Source organism: Scylla paramamosain, chromosome 18 (assembly GCF_035594125.1).
Source record: "Scylla paramamosain isolate STU-SP2022 chromosome 18, ASM3559412v1, whole genome shotgun sequence".
NCBI classification, from domain to species: domain Eukaryota; kingdom Metazoa; phylum Arthropoda; class Malacostraca; order Decapoda; family Portunidae; genus Scylla; species Scylla paramamosain.
This window is the reverse complement of record NC_087168.1, coordinates 22,379,650-22,404,132: the sequence shown is the minus strand read 5'-3', so window position 1 is coordinate 22,404,132 and position 24,483 is coordinate 22,379,650. Positions and strand designations below refer to the sequence as shown.

At 42.9% G+C, this 24,483-nt stretch overlaps 1 long non-coding RNA gene across 1 annotated transcript in view; it reads right to left on the bottom strand.

Moving 5' to 3' along the window:
• LOC135109301 (uncharacterized) overlaps nucleotides 1-24,483 on the bottom strand; it is a 32,815-nt gene that overhangs the window by 877 nt on the left and 7,455 nt on the right. The window contains exon 3 of the long non-coding RNA XR_010272652.1: nucleotides 11,524-11,633. This is a non-coding gene — a long non-coding RNA (uncharacterized LOC135109301). The remainder of the gene's footprint in view (nucleotides 1-11,523; nucleotides 11,634-24,483) is intronic.

The window sequence follows — 24,483 nt, the reverse complement described above, 5'->3', positions numbered from 1 at the left end:
GAATGGCTTACGATTAACCTGAATTATGTAAAAATCGAGTTGAAAGAAAAAAAAATCATCTTTGGCTACTCGTCCATCACAACTACGCCGTTATTTACATCACTCTGACAAACAATACCTAATAACATGAACTTTAGACACTCTGTACCACTGAATGGCTTACTATTACCTCATAAGATCGATATTTTAATGACACTCTCCCGCCACACTCCATCAGCCGCTGTGTTCTTTTCCCGGCCCTCACTCATCAGCTAGTGGGTGGCATTGTTACCCTCACCATATTAAAAAGACTGGTGGAGCCTCGAGGGAACTGAAACGCGATGAGGTGCTGAAGAATTGATAGCCCCCAGCTGGACACGCGGTTGGGTTTCCAGGCATCGCGTCTGTGTGCCCTATTGTATTTTTCAGTCATGTATTGATCACACCCAAGCATGTTTTTCCTTTGTCTGTGGTTGAATATGATATTATGTAGATGCTTTGATTATTGGCATTGTGCATCAGTATATATGTTACGCCAGTCTGTTTGTATACCTGGCCGTGTTGACTGAGGTTATTAAGTCACTGAAAATAATCTTATTTCTTTGTTCAGATGTATTTTATAATATTTACTCATAAATATTGTAAAGCTTAAGTTCATGCGTATTGTAAAGCCTTCTTCCATACACTTATAGTGCAAACTTTAATTTATAGATATAATAAAACCTTCATGACTTTTATACTTCTGCAAAGCCAAAGTTCTAAACCCTTCCTTCTTATTATAAAGCTTCTGTTCACACTGCAAACCTTTAATTAACAGATATTTTAAAGCTTTCATTTATAGCTATGCAAAGCCAACATTCATAATATACTATAAACCCTTCCCTCTTATTATAAAGACTGTTCACACTGCAAACCTTTAATTCACTTGCATTGTAAAGCTCTCGTATTGCCTCGTATGTTGGGATTTCAAGGAATGTTGTTGGCAGGGAAATACAAACCATCCTATCGTGGCTGAGCAAAGACTTACTTATTAACATTGGAGTTGTAAGCCACGTTGATCAGCTCGTCCATTCAAGGCTCAGAATGCATCAGTCATCGTGCAGTGCTGGATCAATGTCTCTATTGCTTGCTTGCATTGTGTGTGTGTGTGTGTGTGTGTGGGGGGGGGGGGAGGGGTCGTTGGAGAGGTTACACCATTTTTTTATTATTATTATTATTAATTCTGTATTGATTTGATGTTTTATGCATTGATATTATTCTCATGTGATGTATGTCTGATATATTATGCAATACTGTGGTAAAAAAAAAAAAAACTTTCTTTATCTACCAATCTGTTTGTGTGTGTGTATGTGTGTGTGTGTGTGTGCGTGTGTGTTTGTGTGTAAGAACTAGTCTGCATATACGCACCACAGTGAACACCACTATCTTACTCACATCTCTCTCCCTTGATCTAAGTGAATATAAACATTACATATTAATCAATAAGCTGCAATGTACAGTCGCATCAAGAAGTGAATTCCTAAAGTCCAGTGAATTCCGTACTTAAAAATGAAAGAGGAGTTGATATATGAACTAATGAGCTGTTTGATATCAAGGGTTTCACAAAGACTAAGAGGAATTTGGGATTTGAATGAAGGCCGTTGAATTATACATACTTATTGAAGCTTTGACCGAAATATTTCAAATACAGTAAGACATGAGATAGATCGACAAACTGTACATCGAGTGACCTACATCTCCTTTCACCTGGCGCCTTTAACACAGACAGCAATTAAATGATACTGATTTTTATTATCATTATTTTATTTTATTTTTTTTTACCGTGAGACTTCAAATACACTAAGGCAAGATTCCTAGACCAACTGTACATTGAGTATCCTACATATCTCCACCTCACGCCTCTCACACAAATACAACTGGACTGCAAACGACCTCCCTCTCTCTCAACACGACCTGACCACTCACCACGACCCTGACCGCCACCACCCTGACCACCACTAGTCCTAAAGGTCACCGCCTCACCTATTCATGACACCAGGCCGCTACCCACCGCCCACCTTGCACACTTTTTTTTTCCCCGCTCCTGCCAAATGTGTGCCTGCATCGCCTCTATCCACAGTTACTGTCCACGTAGATTAAACTGTGTTCCTTTCTCCCCTCCAACATTAGCTCTGATTCTTGGAAGGTTAATAGTCCCCGCTCGCTGGCTGGTTTTCAGAAGACCCTCCTCATTTGGTGACCGGTAATGAAGCCACACACCCACACACACACACACACATAAACACACACACACACACACACACACACACACACACACACACACCAGGTAGAATAGTACAGTTGGTCTTTAATTTTTTAATTCATATGTTTGTTCTTTGATGACGATGAGTACTGGTTGTGTGTTCTGAGATATGAAGTGATTGACTGACTGACTGAATGACTGATTGATTGATTGATTAACACTCATTACAATATGCAACAATTAATGATAGTAAGAACAATCAATGTAATCTTTATAAACATCTACAAGAAAAAAAAAATAGGAAAGAGCGATCAGAAATAGATTATGCAATTTCTAGCTAATATAATGATTGATGATGGCTGTAGAATAAGAGGAAATGTCTCGGAGTAGTAAACGAGTGGGGAAAGATAAGACAAGTAGAAGAGAAAGGGTTTTAAAGACACGAATCCAATCAGTCCAACAAACTTTCCATAATGACCAACAGAACAGAACAGACAGCGCATTCACAGATGATAACCGACTCACTGATCTAAAAAACTTTTCCTAACATTGAGCCCTTAAGACGGATTCTAAGACCAGAACTGCCTGATTGATTGATTGGCTGAATAAACACACCAACAACTCAACCAAACAACCCATTATGATCAATTAAGCAAAACTAACCATGCATTCTAAGACGAAGATTGACTGACTCATCCACAAAACTGACCAGAACTGACTGAACGACTGACTGAATGACTGAAATACTAATTAGTCTTACAAACTTCCCGTTATGACCAACAAACCAAAACTAACAATTCATGTAAGACAACAGAATTGACGCACTGTTCCACAAAACACGAACAACAAAACACAAAACCTCACATCTTTTCCCCCTCTCTTTTTGCATGCTGGGAGGAACATCAGTCAGCACACAGGGACGGAGGAAGAAGAGGAGGAGGAACGAGAGGCACCGTGAGTCATGGCCATGCGCAAGGCTACAGCACAGAGCACAGAGATCGATTACAAAGATCAGCGATGAATAAGACAAGGTGAGGAACAGAACATGGCCATGAGGTGCACTGCTGTCAGCCACCTCAGGGGAAAAACACTTGTTATCTTACGCTGCTGTTGAATCTGACGCAGTGACAATACAGCGGACAGATGGAGTGGGTAGAAACTTGGTGTATGTTTGTTCGGGGAGAGAAGCTGATAGAAAAGAGCTTAGTGTACATTTGTAGGAAGAAAGAAGCTAATGGGAAAAAAAAAATTATAGTGTACGTGTGTAAGAGGAAGGACACTGAAGGTAACTTGAATATAAGAGAAAAAGAAGAAATACTTGGAATAAAAGAATATAGAGGAAGAATATGTTGTTTTTAAAGATGAGACCGAGGAAAATAAAAAACATGAGGAAAACTAAAAACACTAACAGTAAATAGAAGAAGAGAAGTAATTTCGAGATTATTCACTAGTTTGAAATAAAAATAATAAATTGACAAAAAAAAAAATAAATAAATACATAGATAATTAAACAACAATGATCTTGAGCCAAAACATATTAGCAGTTATATGCTTAAGGGCCTATAGTTTACACACACCCACACAAAACAATCTCCTTCCCTTCAGACACACACATACACAAAAGAACTGGAAAGGTATTTAGAGGACACCACCATATTCGCTATTTAAAGAGCTCAGATCGGTGGAGGAATGAGTGAGAGGGAACACTTTTTTGTAATTCTGCGGCGAGAGAAGAGAAGGGAGATGCTGGTCGCCTCTTTCCCTCTCCCTCTCTCTCTCTCTCTCTCTCTCTCTCTCTCTCTCTCTCTCTCTCTCTCTCTCTCTCTCGCTGATCAATAGAGAGGAGGAGGAGGATGTAAGAAATGTCCAGTTGAAATGAGCTTCCTTACAAACACAGAGAGATAGAGAAAGGAAAACAAGGACATGATAAGAGGTTGAGGAGTAAATGTAAGGATGTCGTAGAAATATAATGAAGAAGAAAAGATTTAAAACTAGATCCAACATATTGAAGTAAAAATCTGGTAAAATGGTCTTAATAGGGGAATAAATAACAATACGTTTCCTACACTCACACAGAGAAACAAATAGAAGTATAAATGAAACAAACAGAAGTATAAATGACAAGAAACAGAGGATCAGGTACACGTATATATGCTTGCTCTTAACACGAAGACAAGCAGGAACGTAAGTAATAAGAACAGAGAAATAAACAACACAGGAATGCTACGTAATATAACAGACACACAGGAAAGCACAAGTGATGAGCAAAACACGAAATATGAACAAATACACTTACTAATATCACAAAGCCAGACAAGAACATACGCAATAACAACAAATGAATAAATAACAGGCAAAACAAAAGACACAAAAGCACAAACGATGAGCAAAAACACGATGAAATACCTGAACAAATACACTTACTAATATCAAAGCCAAACAAAAACATACGCAGTAATAACAGGAATAAACAGCAGACAAAACAAAAGCATAAATGATAAGAAACACAGGACTAAGCACCTACACAGATACACATGCCATTATCACAGAGGCAAACAGAGTAATCAGTGCTAAAGAGTGAGGAATAAATGCAAAGATACGCCCCACAAAACACACAGAAAGGAGAGGGAGAATACGTAACAGCCTCAGAATCGCTATAATCGTGTAGTCCTCGCGTGCTATGGACCTTAATAGAGCCCATTATTGGCGCAAGGGAAGGTTATGCTCATAGTGGCGCCCGAGGAGGCCTGTTTTTACTCTGCTTCTCTACGAAAACTGGGCAGGCATTGTGAAACGTTCTCTTCTCTTGTGGCTACTTCCAGAGGCTACAGAGGTGATATCTTATGCTCTTTCGAATGTTTTTACTCACTGACTATGCATATTACTTGTTAAAATATTGATAGAATCATAAAAAAAACATTCTTATCCCTCATGACTATTCCCAAAGGACACACAGGTGATATGTTATGCTCTTACGAATGTTTTTATTCATTAACGATGCACATTACTTGTTAAAATAATAATAGAATAAAAAAAAACATTCTGAAAGGTTCTGTCCTCTCTTGAGAAACTCTCTCTTCCCTCGTGACTATTTTTGAGGGCTGCAGAGGTAATGCGTCATGTTCTGGTAAGTGTTTCATATATTCATTGTCAAAACATAACTAGAACCATAAAAAAAACACCTTTGAAAACTCCAACGTCCACTAACGCCTATTTAAAAGTAAAAATAAGACCCCGAAAGATTTCCATAATACGTTGGTGACTAGCTTCTGTTGGTTTCAGTTCCGGTATCCATCACTGACTCTCGCTGTTCTTCCCACGTGCCTCGATGCAACACCCCACCAAGGAACGCGGTACCGGAACACTCGCTATGCACGTGATTACACCAACTTGTGCCGCAGCAGCTCAGGGCGAACAGAGGGGAGGAGGCCGCAGCTCTGGCCAGACACAAGGGGAGCGTGACTTGGCCTGGGAAACATGATGAAGGTATGTATTCTCAAATATCAGCGTTTTTTTTTTTTTTTGTTACGGTATCGATGTTTTTTTGTTAGTCTAGTGCTAGTTTTCCTCCTCCTCCGCTTCTTTCCTTCGTTCTACACTTCCTTCCTTTTCCTCTCCTCTCCTCCTTACCATCCACTTTCTCCTCCTCCGCTTCTTTCCTTCGTTCTACACCTTCCTTCTTCTCTCCTCCTCCTCCTTCTTCTTCTTACCATCCACTTTCTCCTGTCCTCCTCCTCCTCCTCCCTATTCCCAACACCGTTCTCTCCTCACAGACTCTCTCTTTCCCTTGTCTTTTTACAATCCCCTCTGGCCTATTCCTTTCCTTCGCCCCTCCACTTTGTCTTCTCCACCTCTTCCTTCTCCCTATTCCCAACACAGTCCTCGCTTCACGTCCACCTCTCTCCCCTATGACCTATTCCCTTCATCCTTCGCCCCTGCACTTCGTCCTGTCCTTCTCCTCCTCCTCCTCCTCGTTATTCCCAACACAGCTCTTTATATCTAGTACCTTCTCTCCTCTCTGACCTATTCTCCTCCTTGTTCTTCCTTCTTGCTCTTCACTTTGCCCAGTCTTTATCCTCCCCCTTCTCCCAAGTAATTCTCCCTCCCTTTTCTCTTACTTATCCTCTCATTTAACTTATTTTCCTCCCTCTTCTCCCCTCCTTTTTACTTTCCACCTTGTCCTGTTTTCCTCCTTCCTCTTATTCTCCCCCCTATTCCCAAACCATTCTCTCCTCTCATCCCCGTCTCTCTCTACCTTCTCTCCTCAATCTCCCCTCTGACCTATTCTCCTCGTCCTCAGTCCTCCTCCTTTTCTTCCGTTCCCCGAGGCACCAGCTGGAAGGGCCAGCAGGAGCATTACCCAAGTTTTTCCCAGCGGGTGTGCCAGCTGCCGCTCCGCTCATGACCCTAACGATCCTTGACAGACAGATGACCCCCCTCGTTATCGCCCGTGACCTCCATGATGGCTGTAATGACCCGCGAGGCATCGTTAGTCACCCCATCAACTCAACCCAGGTCATCACAGGGAGTCATAGCTTGTTATAGTACCGGGTTTAAGTATTTTTGGCTGTTACTGGTAATGTTGTTACTGGTGCTTCTAATGGGATTGTTTGAGTGTTAATTGTTTCATACCTGTAATCTCTCTCTCTCTCTCTCTCTCTCTCTCTCTCTCTCTCTCTCTCTCTCTCTCATCATTATTTTCATCCTCATATAAAACTTTCTTTCACATTAGAATCTCCTAGGACACTCTTCATCCTCTTATTCCTCCTCCTCCTCCTCCTCTTCGCATCATTATCACGTATTCTCTTTCACTCCCTCTTCACTCATCTCCTGCGATCGCATTATTCCTCACTTACCATCTTCCCTCAACTTCTTGCTGCTGTTAATCATTCCTTCCTTCCTTCCTTCCTTCCTTCCTTACTTCCTTCCCCTTCTCCTAATCTTCATCCGCTTGTCACTACTTTCTCTTTATCAGCGTCTCCTTGCTTTCGTTCTCCCTTGCTTCCTTCTTATTCCTTCTTCTTCTCATCGTCTTTTTTTCTTACTTCCCTTCTTCTTTATCAGTATTATCTGCTGTTTCTCTTCCTTCTAATTTTCCCTTCATGAACAGCACTCTTCGTCTTCCTCTTCCTCTTATCCCTACTTCCCTTCATTATCACCCTCATCCCTCATCTCTTTCTTATTCTCTTTCTCTCCTCATGATGCACCACTCCCTCTCCCTCTGTCCCTCACCCTCTCTCCCTCTCTCTCTCACCGTCAGCTTATTGAGTAGTATTTAATTATCGTCGTACAGGCTTGCCCTCGGCCCATTGTGTCCCCTCGCCTCGGGTGGGGAGGGCGCGGGGATAAAAAGAAGGGAGGAAATAGACGAAGGGACGCAAGGGACCTACCAAAACAGAACGGGCTTGGAGAGGAGAGGGAAAAATGTAAACTTCAAATCGAGGCAGGGAAAAGCAAGGGACAGACGGACGGAAGGGGGGAAAGTGATGGAATGGGGATATAGAATGAATGGGAGAATAAATGGGGTTTTACAGAGACAAGGGAAAGAATGAAGGGTGTAAAGGATAGGGAATGCAACAGAGGTAACGTAAAGAAGGAAGAAAAGAGGGAAGAAGGGATAGAATAGAGTGTAGCAGGTGCAAAGAATAGACAGAAGGAAAGAAGGAAGGGAGAGAGAAGAGGAAGAAGGGAAGCAATAAGGGTATGTTGTAGAATGAAAGGGAAAGAGGTAAGGAAGAAGAGATGGGAGAAAGGATGAAAGATATGAAATGGAATAAAAGGGAAACACACGAGAAAGGAAGAGGGAGGAATGGTAGAAGGAATAGGGATGAATGGAAAGATGGAGGCAAGAAAAGATGGAAAGGAGAAAGAGAGAAAAGACGAACGATGAAAGAAATAGGGATATGGAATAAATGACATGTAATAAAAGGCAAGGAAAAGAAGGATGGAAGAGAGAAGAAGGAATGAATTATAGAAGGAACAGATATGGAATGAAGCAAATAAAAGGGTTGAAAATAAGGAATAAGAGAAAAGAATGAAGAAATGGGAATATGGGATCAGATGAATGGGACGCAACGAATAAATACCAAGAGAGAGAGAGAGAGAGAGAGAGAGAGAGAGAGAGAGAGAGAGAGAGATAAAATAGAATGATAAAATAGAATGGAGTGGAGTACGTAGCTAATGCAATATGTATAGTTAATGGGATAGCGTTGATTAAGTTACTGAGCGAATGAAAGCACGAGAGAAAACTGATAAACTAATAATAGCAACTTCACCATCGCTTTTTATAACTTAACTTCACTTACAACTTCACTGGCCCCCTTTCCCCTTCCCCTCCCCCCCTCTATCTCTCTCTCGCAGACCACACCACAGAAATAGACGGGAGGAAAAAAAAAAATTCTCTCTGCCTCACTCCTTAGGCCTGATGAGGGCAGACGGTGCCTTCATCTGTATTACTGATATCACAACCTTGCCGGACTGTGGCTGGACGAGAGGAGAACGGGGAGAAAAGGGGAGAGGGGCGCGGGAAGGATGGAGAACAGCGGAAGGAATGAGGATAAAGCCAAGGGGTGGAAAGGAATGGAGAGCAGCGAGAAGGGAGGGAAGAAAGGAGTAGGAGGAACGGGAGAGGGACGCGGAAAGAAAGAACAGCGGAAAGAAAGAGGATAAAGACGAGGGGTGGGAAGGAATGGAGGGCAGCGAGAGGGGAGGGAAGAACGGAGCAAGAGGAACGGGAGAGAAAGAAGAGCGAGAAGGAATAGAGAAAGGATAACAGAAGAAGGCGAAAGAAAGAAAGAGCAAAGAGTTGAAGGGTCAGAGTATCGGAAAGCGAAATGGGAAGGAATAGTAGTAACGAGAAAAACGGGAAAAAAGGAGAGTAAAAGAAAAAAGCTGTAAAAAAAAAGTGAAGGGTAAGAGTAATGAAGAAAAAGGAGAATGGACAGGAGCAAGAAAAAAGAAAAGAGGACTGAAGGACAGGGAGGAAGAGGAGCTAGGAGAAAGGATAGATGGACGGGAGGAGAAGGAAGGAAAGCAGAAAGAAATTCAACGAAACGGGTGGTAAGAGCAGGAAGAGGAGAAAGAAAACAGACAAGACTAGACAGATATTAAGGAAGAAAGGTGAAGGAGCTTAAAGATATTGCAGAAAATCATACCTTGAGTCTTAAAATTATGTCCTTATTGCTATTTGGAAGTCTCAATGTACGGAAGAGATTTACAGAAGTCTGCAGGATATACAACTATAATTTCACGCGTTTAAGCAGCTCGGGGAGAGGTAGAGTGGGTATACAAGCGTCACTAATCTCACAAAAGGGAAGGTGTCGGAGATGATAAAACTCCGTTGGTGGAATTCTTTGTGTACGGAGCGTGAAAGTCTACGGGATTTACAACAGACATTTCACTATCTTAAGAAGCTCAGGGAGAGGAGGAATGTTCTCGTATACACACAAAATGTTTACCAAAAGAGAAAAATGTCGGAAATTATAGGAAATCTTTACGTACGGAGGAAAAATATAAAAGTTTGCTGTGTTTACATCTAATATTTTGCTACCTTATGCCTCTCTATCACGTGTAGAGTATGGACAGGTCTTGAACGAGTCCTGGGCTGCTGGAATATGTACGGATAAGAGTACACACACACACACACAAACACACACAGGACCCCAGCACTGCCGCGCCCTCAGAAGCCAGCAGCGCCTCTCCCTGACTCACGCGGAACAGTTCACAACATATTTTATCCGAGCAAGTAATAGTCTTCATAAAGGACACGGCTGTCCATTATTACCAACTCGGGATATAGCGAATATTAAAGCACTAAATTTTTGGGGCGAACATTGGACTGACGAGGCAATTCAATTAGTGTGAGGTTATTTAGAACGGCAAGCAGGGACACGGTGCTCAGTCCGAGGCTATAGCGGGGCGGGGCAGGGGCGGAGCGGGGCAGGGACGGGGCGGGGCAGGAGCAGGGTGGGTGGAAGTCTTTGGGAAGCAGCCTCTTCATCACAGTCAAGTGGAATTATTCATTAAGGGCGGAGGAAGATGTGAGTTTCATTATGATAGATTCTCTCGGTAAGGAAGTGGGTTAGTTTTGCATGTGATAGAGGAGGTGGTGGTGGTGATGCGTGTGTGTGTGTGTGTGTGTGTGTGTGTGTGTGTGTGTGTGTGTGTGTGTGTGTGTGTGTGTGTGTGTGTGTGTGTGTGTGTGTGTGTGTGTGTGTGTGTGTGTGTGTGTGTGTGTACGAGCAGTACAGTAACCACTCGAATGCTAAAAAAAAATCCTGTTATTTCGTTACATTCTTTCATAACCAAAAAAAAAAAAACAAAGGCAATTTCTAAAGCAAACACACGCCATAACATAAACCTCAATTTTTTTTTTCATTTTTTTTAAACAAAACTACAAAAACAGAGGATGCGTTTTGTACACTACACTACACTACACGCATTTTCCCATTTCAACTTCGGTTACGTAACATCTGGCTAAATCCTGCGTTGATTTCCTACATTGCGTGTGTACTAGTGCGTGTGGCGTGGCAGGAAACAGTCACAGCTCCTCATAATTCCATCATAAAGTGCTAAACTAAGGAGTGTGAGATCCTTATACACATTACGAGCTTGATCTGCCAAATAGAGGAGTTTAGCGCTACATTAATCAAAATTACCGCTATATTCTTACTTGCTAGTCTCGCTACACTGATACTACCGCGAGTGGAGGCAAAAAGGAGTGGGAGCGAGTGCAGAGGGTACAAACAGAAGGAATGGAAGGAAGGGAGCGGAGAGAACAGCCATGGTGGGAGGCGTGGTCGCTGGGAGAAGGAGGAGGAGGAGGAGGAGGAGGCGAGGGGAGTCAGACAGCCTCTTACGATTTTTCGTTGACTCATAATCCCAAGAAATTCCCCTCGCATGCTAATTAGACGATTTGCAATGCTAATGCTGCCGTTTGGAACTTGCGGCGGGACGGAGGAGGCAGTGGTGGTAGTAGCAGTAATAATGGTAGTAGTAGCAGTAGTAGAAGTAGTAATGATTGTGCTAGTAGTAATAGTAGTAGTAATAGTAGTAGTGCTAGTAATAGTAGTAGTAGAAATAGTAATTCGTTTCTTTTTTATGACTATGTTGTTTTACTTATAATACCTAATCTACATACAATTGCTTATCGTATTTACTGTGTGTGTGTGTGTGTGTGTGTGTGTGTGTGTGTGTGTGTGTGTGTGTGTGTGTGTGTGTGTGTGTGTGTGTGTGTGTGTGTGTGTGTGTGTGTGTGTGTGTGTGTGTGTGTGTGTGTGTGTGTACCTGCACCTGTGACTGACCTTTGCAGCTGTCAGGTGTGCGCTGCATGCTCCAGGGGTCCTTTGTATGACATTAGCCGTTTCTTCCCACGAGTGACTAATATTGGATGGGCTGCTCCTCAGACCTTCAGCTGCCGGGGAAGAATACAAAACTACTTTATTTGCTCTCGGTGTGGTCAAAGCCACCAGCTAACTCTGGGAGGGGGATATCATGCATATTGCTCGTACATTACTCATATATTACCGTGGTCATGATGGTTTACATATTTGTTAGGCAAAGAGATTAATACGCGACTTGTTTTCAGAGAGTTCGAGTTTACTATTGAAGGGGGTGAAAGAATAAAGATACTATTAAACTCTTGCAATAGTCAAGAGGCCAGAATAGTACTAGAAGGTGGAAAAGCGCTCCTGAGTTTATTAGTGAAGGGGATGAAAGAATGAAGATACTATTTTAACTCTTGCATTAGTCAGGAGGGCAGAATAGTACCAGAAGGTGGAAAAGCGGCGGAGACAGACAGAACTCCAGCGGTAAGCAGTGAAAGGGGATACTGGTTAACTCTTTCATTAGTAAGCTGGACAGAATAGTACCACAAGGTGAAAAATATACAGTCTGAGCTCCAATTGGGCTTCTATGTGTGCCTTTCTTATTGTCCAAAGAGAATCCTTATTAAACTACCACTACAATTAAGAGAAACCCCTTTCAAATCATCTATAGCCCGTAAAAAAAGTGTTCAAGATTAAGAAACTATAAAAATATCACTAAGGTCACGGAAACGTCTCTGGGAACATCAATAACTCCTGGATCCTATTGAATACACCCAAGATAAGTCGCTGAAACAAATGAGAATGTGAGGAGAGGTTTTACACGACGCATCACCCTCGTCCACTTTTGCCCTGCCCTCGCTAAGTGTCTGAAGTGGAAGGGCAATGGAGTTTGGCCTATCAAGTGAAATCCTCGAGGGAATCAAGGAAAACCCGCGTCTTTCATGAATTTTGTGGAGACGAAGCACTTTCCGTTTTCCCGCAAGAGCCCGCCATTCATGATAATCCCCCGCGATCCTGGCTTGTCAGTGGCGGTGGCACAGACTTGAGGAGATACCCGCTGTGGCCATGGCAGGGGCGCGCTTTCCTCGAGTGGTTGGCGAGTCACCTTCAGACGACTTCACGCAGCCATGGTAGTGTTAGTGTAGGAAAGGTAGCGTCACTCTGAATGGGCTTCGCTATAATGAAAACGCCTAGATTTTTTTTCAAGTGTCGCCTTTAGAAGACTTCACGTAGTTTGGTCTCTATAAGGAATACTTTCAAAAGCCACAGAGATAATCAGCCAGGTTCCCATTCCTGCTTCTGTGGCCTGGTCTGCGTGAGAGAGAGAGAGAGAGAGAGAGAGAGAGAGAGAGAGAGAGAGAGAGAGAGAGAGAGAGAGAGAGAGAGAGAGAGAGAGAGAGAGAGAGAGAGAGAGAGAGAGAGAGAGAGAGAGAGAGAGAGAGAGAGAGAGAGAGAGAGAGAGAGAGAGAGAGAGAGAGAGAGAGAGAGAGAGAGAGAAGAAGAAGAAAAAAAAGCCCTTTAAGGGGAGGAAAGAGGGAGACATGGGAGAGGTAGGGGAGAGGTAGGAGAGAGAGAGGGAGGGAGAGAGAGAGAGGGAGAGGGAAAGAGAGAGGGAGAGTAGGTCATTAAGAGGACGGAGAAGGCCACACACGTTACAATAAAAAGTCATTAGGTGGTGAAAATAGCTGCGCCCTGGTGTGTTGGAGGTGTTGGGAAGAGGAAGAGGAGGAGGAAGAGGAAGAAGAGGAGGAGGAGAAATAGCACAGCAGGACGGAAAGAAAGAAAGAAGTGCAGGATAAAGTGAATGTGTTAGAGAGACAAGTGAATTATAAAGAAGAGAGAAGAAATAATGCGGTGCAGAAAGTCTGGTGTAAATGTATAATAGCCGTAGAGAGAGAGAGAGAGAGAGAGAGAGAGAGAGAGAGAGAGAGAGAGAGAGAGAGAGAGAGAGAGAGAGAGAGAGAGAGAGAGAGAGAGAGAGAGAGAGAGAGAGAGAGAGAGAGAGAGAGAGAGAGAGAGAGAGAGAGAGAGAGAGAGAGAGAGAGAGAGAGAGAGACAGAGACAGAGACAGAGAGACAGAAGAGACAGAAGAGACAGAGAGACAGAAGAGACAGAGACAGACAGACAGACAGACAAACATAGAATAGGAGATTAGTTTGATATTATATACGCTGTCACAAGTACGGGTAGATGTTGGGTGACTAGGGTGTGTTGTACTCTTCCCTGTAGCATAAGGTACCAAAACGAGTATGAAATAAAACTTACAATCATTAATAAACTAAATATCCACTACCTGAAGCGGGCATAGCGCGTGCAACTCATCTAGGTCACGAAGATCCTGCTTGGATTCAAATAAGTATGTACAGTCAACATATACAAGCTAATAAGGAATACAGGAAGGTGACGAAACAAAATTAATAAGCAACTAAAAGGAATATAACAAGTACCAAATAAAAATCAATAAAGGAAAATAAATATATACCCAAAATACAACACAAATATAAGCTCAGGCGTGTACGTAATGAAGAGTGAGTGTGTGTGTTTGTGTGCGAGTGTTGTGTCCATGCAGAATCCATACAGCAGGAGGGAGGATGATTCCAGATGCGAGAAGCGAGTGAGACTGACGAGATGAGGAGGTGGAAGTCAGTATTCAGCTCAGTTAGCCCGATCGAGACGCGAGTCCAGACGTGTTTCTAAAGCTTCGTCCTTATGATACTGTCGGGGTGTGATCTAGGTGGTGTTCGAAGCCGATGGTTAGTTGGAGAGATCAGTGGTTGGCGAGGCAGGTACGAGGGCCGTAATAACGCTAAGGAACTATTTAAGATACCATTGCATAAACAAGTCTAAACAGATTGCACTGACACACGGAAGGAGAGACAGTAGGTTAAGTTTGTATTATGCAAGTCACAGTACAATTTAAGAAGGTAGTGGATGAACAGGTATCTAAATAGTTGCAAGTGATTTAGGAAGGAATCATCGAGCAGTGAAAAATTTAAGCGCATTCATTTGAAATTGGCAATACTTCTTTCATTTCACTTTGCTGTCTCGCTGTTTACCTGTCCGTCTGTCTGTCTGAGTCTGAAACATTACATCTGCATCTCTGTCTTCCTTTAGCCTGCTCCTCCTCCTGTTCCTCCTCCTCTTCCTCCTCCTCCTCTTCCTCCTTATCCTCCTCTTACTCCTCTCTGCCTAAAACTTGTTCTACATTCTCTTGCATGTTCAGCTCATCTCTTTAATGCAAAAGTTTAGCTATAACTTTAATTTCTTCATTTTCCTTCACTTGTAAACTCGAGAGAGAGAGAGAGAGAGAGAGAGAGAGAGAGAGAGAGAGAGAGAGAGAGAGAGAGAGAGAGAGAGAGAGAGAGAGAGAGAGAGAGAGAGAGAGAGAGAGAGAGAGAGAGAGAGAGAGAGAGAGAGAGAGAGAATTTTTAATACACCAGACTTCTTATTTTTTATTTTTTATTATTATTATTTTTTTTAATATATTTCAACCGTACGCATTTCATCCCACCTCACTTTATTGTCGTATGCATTCCTGGTGCACACATCAATACACACTTTGCATCCACTGGTTCTCCTCCCTTGCGTGTGTTGGAGAGCAGTGCAGGTATTGGAGTTTTGTAATATCGAAACTAAGCAGGAATCAGGACTCTTCAAACCTTTACAATACATTTACAATATTCAAATTATTGCCGAATTGTGAGTTTTTTTTTTCAGTCTTGCTATATTTTCCTTGCCCCGTTTTCTGTTTCCTTTTTTTTGTAATATCAGAAAAAAAAATTAATATAAAGGACATATTGAATAACCAGTCGTTTCATTTGCATATTAAGTGGGTTTTTTTTTTACAACGAATATAACGAATAAGAGAAAAGATGATTAAGTTTATATTTTTTTCACTCACATCAAGTCCCTCGCAAGAACCATGATGAAAATAATATTAAATCTTTAAGAAACTAAGTAAAATCATACCAAGCCGGACTAATTGGACCTAAGAGTGCTGCGGAAGAACGAAATGCCTCGGATGTAATAATTCCACCTTGACCACCACCACCACCACCACCACCACCATCACCGCCACCACCACCACCACCAGCATCACCACTACTGCTGCTTGAAATAATGTTGTGTAGGCATGACAGACAAAGAAATAGAATAACATTGCACGGAAACGGTTGAAAATTACCTGAATCTTAATGAAATACCTAAAAGTACTTAATTCACCTAAATAACCTAAAAAAAAAAAATGCGTAATACAAAATAACTAAAATAACTATCTAAAGAAAATCAAATTACCTAAAATACAAAATAAAACATAACTGGTGGTGGTGGTGGTGGTGGCGGAGGTCGAGGCTATAGTGAACGAAAATAAATGAACCAACACAACATTCAGACAAAATTCACGAGACACCATTAACTCTAGACTCACAAAGGTTCGCGTCTCAACAAAATAAAATGACACTTCCTCCCTGCAGAGTCGAGGCGTGTTTTAAAAGCCTGCTGCATCTGTCATTAGGGCGCCATTAACAACCTTCAGCTCTATGCGCGCGTCAATATTAGAAGGCGTTCCCCCTGCGTGTGTCCTGCGGGGAAGTGGAGGCGAGGACACGTCTTTCTGTTTCTTCTCGTGAATCTAACTGTCTCTTTGTCTCTCAATTTTGCTTCTATCTGCGTCTGTGTGTCTTCTATCTGTGCCTGTGTTTCTCTGTCTGTTTTTCTGTGTTTATTTCTCTATGTCTGTCTCGATCTTCATTAAAAAAGTTAATAATCACACACACACACACACACACACACACACACACACACACACACACACACACACACACATACTAAGCATATCCTCCTCCTCCTAATCCTTCTCTTCATCATCATCACCACCACCACCACCACCACCACCACCACCACAACTCCTCGTCCTCCTCCTCCTCCTCCTCCTTGACTGGATTTGAACATTAATTGGAGACATTTCTTTTTCTGTTTCATTACGGTTCTCTCCCTCTCTCTTTTTTTCTGTCAGTCACAATGGCTAGGTCGTGGGGTCTTCTTACCTGCTCTTTACCTGAACTCTAATTAATCAGGCTGCTTTATTCCGGTTACGAGGCTCATCACAGTGAACGCTTGCCGGGGAAAGCTTACTGTGCTGGGGGTCTAGTGGCGTGGTTAGTAAGGCTTAAGCTGGAGTTATGGATCGTTTTTTTTTCTCTCTCTCTGTAATTTTTCTGGTGTCTTTTTTCGTCTTTTCTCTCTCTCTCTTTCTTTTTTTTCTCTCTCTCTCTCTGGGTCTTTGTTTGTGTGTGTGTGTTTGGGTCTGTGTGTCGTATGTGTGTGTGTGTGTGTGTGTGTGTGTGTGTGTGTGTGTGTGTGTGTGTGTGTGTGTGTGTGTGTGTGTGTGTGTGTGTCGTATGTGTGTGTGTGTGTGTGTGTGTGTGTGTGTGTGTGTGTGTGTGTGTGTGTGTGTGTGTGTGTGTGTGTGTGTGTGTGTGTGTGTGTTTTCTTGTCTGTTTCTGTTTGCCTTTTTCCTCTCTCTCTCTCTCTCTCTCTCTCTCTCTCTCTCTCTCTCTCTCTCTCTCTCTCTCTCTCTCTCTCTCTCTCTCTCTCTCTCTCTCTCTCTCTCGGGTGTGGGCGTATTGATCGCCACCCTAGAGAGAGAGGGAGGGAGGGAGGGAGACCTAATGTGGCAGGACAACTTAGCACATCCAGGTCATATCCTGCTCATTAAGACTCGGGAGTGAACAAACAGAAACAACAAGACCCTCGACTCTCTCTCTCTCTCTCTCTCTCTCTCTCTCTCTCTCTCTCTCTCTCTCTCTCTCTCTCTCTCTCTCTCTCTCTCTCTCAAGACACGAGCGAGTCTCCTGATCTAGGCTACCCTAACATAACCTTGCCTAACCTAACCTCTCCTATCCTACCCTAACATAACCTTGCCTAACCTAACCTCTCCTATCCTACCCTAACATTACCTTGCCTAACCTAACCTCTCCTATCCTAACCTAACATAATCTGAATCGACGTAGCCTAACCTGATTTAGTCTAACCTAACCTAACCCAACCTCACGTAAGCTCACCTAACGTAATTTAACGTAATCTAACCTATGCTAACGTAACCTAACTTAACCTCACGTAATCCAACCTAATGTAACTTAACCTAACATAATCATACCTAACCTAGCTTAATCTTAACTAACCTAACCTACTCTAACAAATCTGACTGAACCTAATATAACAAAACAGATACATCATAATAATTTTAACATGAGTTTCCTAATGCAATCTGATCAGGCCTAATATAATCTAATCTGACACAACATCAAGTTAATATGATTCATTAGAACCCAACCCACACAGACTCACACACACACACACACACACACACACACACACACACACACACACACACACACACACACACACACAAAAGGGACACCAAAAGAGCTAATAATTCAAGGAGTCGAAAGGAGGAGGAGGAGGAGGAGGTGGAGGAAGGTGACAGCAGCAGGAAGAGGAGGAAGGGGGACAGCAGGAGGAAGGAGGAAGCAGAAGAAGAGGGGAAGGAGGAGGCAGAAGAAGAGGAAGAGGACAGCAGGAGAGGTAGGGATGAATTCCTTTGGGTTGCGAGTGAGTGAGATGTCGTGAATAATGTGCACAGCATGAGACAGGAGGCAGGTGAGGACTCATGAATACTGAGTGAGACGCCGAGTGCTCCTGAGACCTTGTAGATGGGGAAGAGCACGGGGAAGAGGAGGAGGAGGAGGAAGAGGAAGAGGAGGGGGGAAAGAGAGGTGATAATGGTACATGGCGTGTGCAAAATAAAAGGGAGCTTAATAACAAAAGGAGAATATTAACACCATCTTTGTAATTGACATGTGAACAACGTCTCCTTTATACTCGTGGTAATAAGAGCTCATAAGGGAAGCCACGATAAGTCAGCAAGGATATACGTGGCAGTCCTTTAATGATAACAAAAGAATACATTACCACAGTGTCTGGATGATAATTGAGGTGTAAGTACCATGTCTCCTCTATATTCGTGATAATGAGAACAAGAACATAAGCCACAGTAAGTCAGTAAGGATTCACGTAGCAGTCCCTTCACAACACACTCGTGCAGTCAGAGCCAGAAATTCAGTTATCTTTGACACTTTGAATATATTTAGCATTTTTCATCAGTCTTAAATCCTCCTCTTATAATCTCTCAGTTGAGTTGTCAAGCTTGTAAGAAGATTAACAGATTAGGGGACTTAGCACTGAGGAAAAATGTTGAGTATAAAGCGATTAGGAACATAAGAACATCAGAAAATAAGGGAAGCTGCAAGAAGTCGTCAGATCTACAAGAGGTAGTCCCTGTATGAACCATGCCTGCCTATTACCACTCACCATCCTTATCTATAAATTTGTCTACGGCATATTCACTGACTTCTGACCGCTGTTACACCTATGCCGATGTATTATTGCTATCCATAATGCTGTCGAGTCTTCCCTTAAGGCTCCCTGTTGACTCAGCCCTGTCAGCCAGATAAGTGAGGCTATTTACAGTGATAAAATAATCCACTCCCATAAATTCATAACACTCCCAGGACAAACACCTCTAGACTATGCATAACATTAAAAAAAAGTGCTTTATAAATATCAAAACAAAATCTTATACATGATAAATTAGAACAAGATAAAACAAAAAGTCTAACATTCACGTCACTGTCTGGAAGAAATAAAAAAAAGAGGGAAAGATTAATTATAAGTTGAATTCTAAAGCCAGAGCGTTAAACGAAGATCATCCTGGATTACAGAAAATAAACATGTGAATAATGCACAGAGGAAGCGAGTGGTGAGGCCTGGTGATGCTGTGAGGCCGGGGAGGGAACAGAGGGAGGTGAGGGGAAGAAGGGAGGGAAGGGAGAGGTGGGAGAAAAGTGAAGGAAGTGAGAGGAGACAAGAGGAGGAGAGTGAGGGGAGGAGAGGGGAAGATGTCAGGGGAGTAGGGGAAGGAGACACAGGGAGGCAAGAGACTGCTATACAAGACACGAGTTTTTAAGGCTGGGTGATACATTTTCTCTCTCTCTCTCTCTCTCTCTCTCTCTCTCTCTCTCTCTCTCTCTCTCTCTCTCTCTCTCTCTCTCTCTCTCTCTCTCTCTCTCTCTCTCTAGATCCGAAGTACTTTCAATCCTTCAACATCCTTTTTACCTTCCTTCCACTCCCTCCCTTCTACCCTCCACTCCCTCTTCACTTCCTACCTTCCCTGTAAACCCTCTCCTTCGATCCATTTTCTCTTCAACCCTCCATACCTTCGTACCTTCCCTCCACTCCCACCCTCTCCCACCCTCTCTCTCTCCCTCTCCCTCTCCCTATCTCTGCGTCCATGTTACTTCAGAATTATAAAGCAAAATACCAGCGCAGGAAGCGTGTCGACGAGCGGATTCCAACCAAACTTCTATTAAATGTTTCCACCACTTAAAAACTTCCGTCCCCTGTGCATAAATCCCCACAAGGACCAACACTCTCTCTCCCCAGGCGGCTTAAGCGTCCCTGCGGCCACGCTCTTGCTGTTTATGGAAGCGAGACGCGGTGGGGAAGGCAAGGGAGTGATTGCTTAGGGAGGGTGTAGGAGAAGGACTAGGAGGAGGAGTAAGTAACCTAGGTAGCATATCAGGCGTAAGAAGTAATGAGTTTTGTAGAGGCGACTGAGCATTTCTTGGTTCGCTGGGATATTGGTAGGTAGATAGGTAGGTAGATAGGTAGGTCTCTCTCTCTCTCTCTCTCTCTCTCTCTCTCTCTCTCTCTCTCTCTCTCTCTCTCTCTCTCTCTCTCTCTCTCTCTCTCTCTCTTTCGTGGTCGCGATAAGGGTGACTTAGATAGTGTAAACTCCAGATTCTCGACTCTCTGTGGCCTCAGCTGGGCGCGGCTGCAGATTTAAGCTTGTTTTTTCCAAGGCCGTGAAGTACTAGACGTTTGGGTTCCGAGATTAGCGGTTCAAAAGACTTAGATATTTGTGGGGGAGTGCAGTGTGCCCAGATATGGCAACACACACACACACACACACACACACACACACACACACACACACACACAGTAGTAATAGTAGCAGCTAGACACTAACAGCAGTAGCTATGCAGTCTTAGCTGTGACACATGTCATAAGGAGGAAAAAAGTGACGCATTTTGATCATAAACTGCGCGCCTCTGTCATAAATCCGCGCGGCTGTTTCAGAAATTTGATGAAAAGCAACGGATTTTCTGTGTAAAACCTTGGGTTTTACACAGAAATTTTTAAAAATGGTAGTAAAACCTTAACATTTAGCCGAAGAGCATTTTTTTTTTCAACCTCAGAAATTTGATGAAGAGGATATAATTCAGTGTAAAATATAAAGAAAACAACAAGAAGTGAATATACAAGAAAGAACAATATGTAGATAGAAAAAAAACTGATAATTATTCTTCTCCCTTACATACTCTCCCTGTCACCTGTCCACACACACACACACACACACACACACACACACACACACACACACACACACACACAAACACGCAATGGATATCCATTTCGTTCCATTCAATTGGTTGCAGGCAAGACAGGGCGCACCTATTGAGGACGTGATGTGAACCCTCTCCCTCTCCCTCTCCCTCCTCTCATAGCTCTCCCTCTCACCTACACTCCCCTCCACCCTTCGGTCTGTCATCACCCCTCTCCCTTACTCTCCACTCCTCTCCTATAAGTAATTTCTGGTATCTTCTTTCCTCTCTCTCTCTCTCTCTCTCTCTCTCTCTCTCTCTCTCTCTCTCTCTCTCTCTCTCTCTCTCTCTCTCTCTCTCTCTCTCTCTCTCACGGATAATCGCTAATGTTCCAACGACTCGAGCTCTTCCGTTTTTTTCCTCTGCAGTCGACAGAAGCTCATCAGATTACTCTTGAAAACTCCCCCAGGATAATCCGAGACTTTTTTCCCTAAACTTCACGGCCAGAACACTAATCGGGCTGAAGCGAGACTTTCCGTAGCATGTTAAGGCCGTGTTTTGCGCTGAAATGGCTGTTTGGGTGCCGGGGGAGGGAAGCGATGGGTAGGATGGGGGAGTGACTTGAGCTATAGTGATTCAATGATATGTTCGTTTGTGCTTGTGTGTTTGTTGTAGTTTGTAATGTTGTATTGGAGGGTAAGTTGCTGTTTTGCAGTACTGAAATGTATGATTTTTTTTTCTTGTTTGTTTAGAATCGAGTCTCCAATAGTGAGAGATAGACAGAGAGAGAAAAAAAAAAAAGACAGAGAGAAAAAGAGACAGACAGAGACAGAGACAGAGAGAAACCCCTTCCCACTCACACACACACACACACACACACACACACACACACACACACACACACACACACACACACAAAACACGCCAATATCCTTTTCATTCTAATCCCAGTCTGCATTACGTGAGTGTTTTGTAGAGCGACGCGATAAACCCAGCGGAGGCCAGACAGACAGACAGACAAACGGACGGACAGAGGCGGTACACGAGGGGGGCCGAGAGGGGGAGGCATTGAGCTGATTGACTGAGTGATTAATCAAGCGCCGACTGCCACCTGACGGGTTGAAGCAACTTAGGTAAATGTTTTGACGAATGAGTCAGGCAGGCAGGCAGGCGGGACGTGACACCGAGGAGAGGAGGAGGAGGAGGGTAAACTCGTATTATTTATTTATTTATTTATTTATTTATTTTTTGAGGTACGTTAGGAAGTGATGTGCCAGGTGTGCCCGACGAGTGGTAATTGGGATGCACTGAGGAATAGAAGAGGTAAAGTGCTTCAAAAATGGAAGTTTAAAAAAAAAAATGAATATAAACGGAGAAAAATATGCGATGAGAGAAATTAATACGTCAGTTATATGAAAAAAAAATTTAATGCAAACAGGACAAAAAAAAAAAACAGACGTAAGACAAGAAATCAATACGTAAGTTATAGAAAGAAAAACAACATAGACTCGAAGAAAAGAAACGTAAAATAAGAAATCAGTACACCATTCACTGAGAAACTTAATACAAAACGAAGAAAAACACATAAAAAAAGACACCAACACGTTAAATATAGAACAGAAACTGGACACAAACAGGAAAACACGTAAAATAAGAAACCAACACGCCAATAACACAAAACTTAAATAAAAACCAACAAAAGACGTAGAAGAAGGAAAAATCACGTTAATGAAGCTCCAGTGAAGCATAACCAGGAGGTCGAGAACATACAAACACACACGTACACACGGGGAGGTGAAGCAGCTAATGAACCTCACTTGCCTTCCAGCCGTTCACACCTGGCGCCGCGTGAAGGATGAGGCAGAAATAAGATTACCTCCAATATATTCATAAGTGACAGACAAACGCACCCCGCTCTCCGGTAAATACACTTAGGAATTATCTATATTCAATGTCAGTCTTTCTCAGTGTTTCTTTAAGTCTCGAGTCCTTTGTGATGCGAGAAGGGGGGAAGTGTTTTAACTCTCAGTAATTTCCCTGGAGAGATTAGTTACTGGAAATGTGCTATCCTGCTCGTCCTTTGTGCTTAGGGAGCTTTAAAAGAAGATTAGACAGAGTTATGGATGAGAATGATAGGTGGAAATACGTAGGTTTGTTTCAGGCGAGGACTGTCACGTGTAGGCCTGATGGATTCTTGCAACTTCCCTGATTTTCTTATGTTCTTATTCTCTCTCTCTCTCTCTCTCTCTCTCTCTCTCTCTCTCTCTCTCTCTCTCTCTCTCTCTCTCTCTCTCTCTCTCTCTCACTCTCTCTACACACGCACACACGCCAGAACAGCCAGAGGGTAGAACAGGAAGGAGAAAGACCCAGAGTTAATGGAAGCAAGAGACAGAGGAATAGAAGACCCGCAGGAGGAGGAGAAGGAAGAGGAGGAAGATATGCTTCAAGGTACGAGGGAGACAAGGAAGGAGGAGGAGGAGGAGGAGGAATACAAAGGAATACAAAGGAAGTCTAAACAGCAACTGAACTTGAGATCCTTATTAGGCTAAAAGAGGAGGAGGAGGAGGAGGAGGATGAAGGGAAAAAAGGAGGAGGAGGAAGCCAAATGGTACAAATAAACAGGTACCTTCATCAATGCAACACTAAAGTCAAGAAACACAAGAGTAGCTAAGCCATTCTAATAGATCTCTTCAGTCTCCAAGGCCCTCATTCAGAAACGCTGTGCTTTCTCACCACGATTATTTTCAAAGACCACAGAGATGATTAACCAGATTCTCAAGAGTATTTCTCCCCTTAATAATGCAGATATCTTGTTAATCTCTCACCAGAATCTTTAAAACACCCTTACAAATCCGAGTCCCTTCAACTAGAGCCTTTTGAATGCCGTGGAAGTGAGGCACAGAAGTGTTTCCCAATATAATGAACAGTCCCACCTTCCTACCTCACTCAATCACACGTACCTCCTCCTTCCCTCGAGTTTACAAGGACAACAAGTAGGCCAGCCACTATATTTCAATGCAACGCCTAGATTGAGTCCCTTCTCCCCCGTCTCCTCGTCGCCTCGTCTCCGCGGTACACATGTTGACGCGGCTAAACACTGAGAGGCGCGCTGGTACATGCCGTGGAAGTGTGCAAATCATTTTAACGGTGTGTGCTCTCAGTGGGATAGGTAGCGCTCGCATGTTTCCTCTTGTTTACATGCTTGTGTGTGTGAGTGGGTGGGTGTGGTGGGTAGGTGGATGGGTGAGTGTAGTAGTAACGATTGTAATGATGATGATGATGATGATGATGATGAAGAGAAGGAGGAGGAGGATAAAGTAATGATGCGTAGTAGTAGTAGTAGCAGTAGTAGTAGTAGTAGTAGTAGTAGTAGTAGTAGTAGTAGTAGTAGTAGTAGTAGTAGTAGTAGTAGTAGTAGTTGTTGTTGTTGTTGTTGTTGTTGTTGTTGTTGTAGTAGCAGTAGTAGATATTGTTGTTTTTGTTGTGGTGATGG